The following is a 1,835-nucleotide window of genomic DNA, read 5'->3' as shown; positions in this document are numbered from 1 at the left end:
GGTTGCAGGGCCAAACTGTTTCCCAGCCTGGCCTGGCCTTGAGTGGACATCTGCATGTCTCCTACTTCTTTTGTTTGAAGACAAATGTTAGTTCTTGTTAGTCCTTATCTCTCCTCTTTGTCTGTTTTTCTCCCTATGGATCACGAGTTACAATCTTGCCATCATTTATTTTGTCTCTCTCACTGGCCTTCTTTTCAGGTAGTATTTCAAAGCAGGGATTAGTATTTGATAACTTCTAACATTTCACAGAGCTATGTATTCCAGAGTCTTATGTAGTCTTAGGCCTATTCTTATAACTATCCATAGAAATAATAGCTAATATAGTTTTATATGGTCTTATACCTACTCCTATACCTATCCCCCTATCAGTCCCCCCTTTTCTATTAAATCAAGTAAATTCTTTTACTTGCGTTAAGTTTCCCGATATAATGCTTTGTGCCTTGAAGATACCCTTTTAAACATGCGCCAAACCCATATGTACAGCCGTGTTAGTAACAATATTAAAGCAGCTGTAGCTATTAACAGTATATAACAGGATGTATTAGATGATTGAAAAGTCCTGTAGCAGAAGGTGACCATCCAAAAAGTGCTTCCTACCATTTATGTTCTCCATCCTTTTCTACTCTTTTTACAATTTTCTTATCTCATTTGCATCATAATGAACTGTCACCAGAGTTTTCTGTCTGCTATTTCTAATTTTTCCAGTATTTGCATTAAACCAGGATGTTGCAGAAATTTCTTTGTCAGAGTTAAATTTGTTTCTATATGTGTGGGTAATAACTCGTAGATCAATGTATAGTCTGACTTTAGAATTTGATGGGATGTGACGAGAGCAGAATAATGGAAGTCACATCCCGTGATCTGAGTGAAATTACAGATGCAGAAGTTTGAATGATTTTTAGTTTCTATTTCCATCCCTTCTACAAATATGGAGCTACATTTTGTTCGTAGACATGCATTACCTTTCCCTGCATATATTATGATTGTCTGAGCCAACATCAGGGCGAATTTCAAAATGACACACCTTTTGATCAGTATCAAGACAGATATCTTGTGCTCGTATGGTATTACTGTCACATAGAAATCCTCGTTGTTCTTGTGCAATGCAGGATTCTAGATCTATGGTTTGCTATCTGCCTCTTTCCTTTTGGGCCCGTGTTCTATGTTTGAAAGGATAAAGCAGGGTTCTGTCATGGTGTATCCCTAAAGCTATGATGGAATGGATCACAGTTATTAGGGCATTATGAATGGTTAGTACAAAGGCCGCAACTGTGTGCGTGGTGGGGTTATAAGTAAAATTTACCATATTCCACCTGGACTGAAGCTCTCTTTCTTTACTTGTGGCACCATCCCGGACTACCTTTCAGATTTCAGTGGGAAATATCCCTTCTTCTCCTTCTCTTATAATAGGGGTGGTTACTGATTGCATCCATAGTTGGGCCTGAACACAATTCAGGGCTAGCGAGACATTGGCTTGTAGCCTGTCAATCACGTCTACAATTATATTGTGATCTCTTATGTTTGTTTGTTCCCAGTCTGGTAAGATTTGTGATGCTAACCACTGATGAGCTCCTAAAGTCAATAAGGAGGATTGTAAGGGCCATTGCAGTTTTGCCAGATCTGTAGGAACAAGCGGCCAGCTTGTTCATTATTACTTCTGAGTCTATGGTATTCAGAACTCCCAACCCTGTTCCTAACAGTCCCGTCAGGTCTTTTGGTTTTTGTCTTTGAAAAATATCCTTCCTCTTTCTTAGCCAAGTAGTCTATCCTTCGCAAGAGGTTCATAAGAAGGAAGAACACAATGGCTGGATTTCTGAATTGTTAATATGCATTGA

The sequence above is a fragment of the Tauraco erythrolophus genome, unplaced genomic scaffold, assembly GCF_009769465.1.
Source record: "Tauraco erythrolophus isolate bTauEry1 unplaced genomic scaffold, bTauEry1.pri scaffold_57_arrow_ctg1, whole genome shotgun sequence".
NCBI classification, from domain to species: domain Eukaryota; kingdom Metazoa; phylum Chordata; class Aves; order Musophagiformes; family Musophagidae; genus Tauraco; species Tauraco erythrolophus.
The sequence above is the reverse complement of the archived record's forward strand: the minus strand, read 5'-3'. Positions refer to the sequence as shown.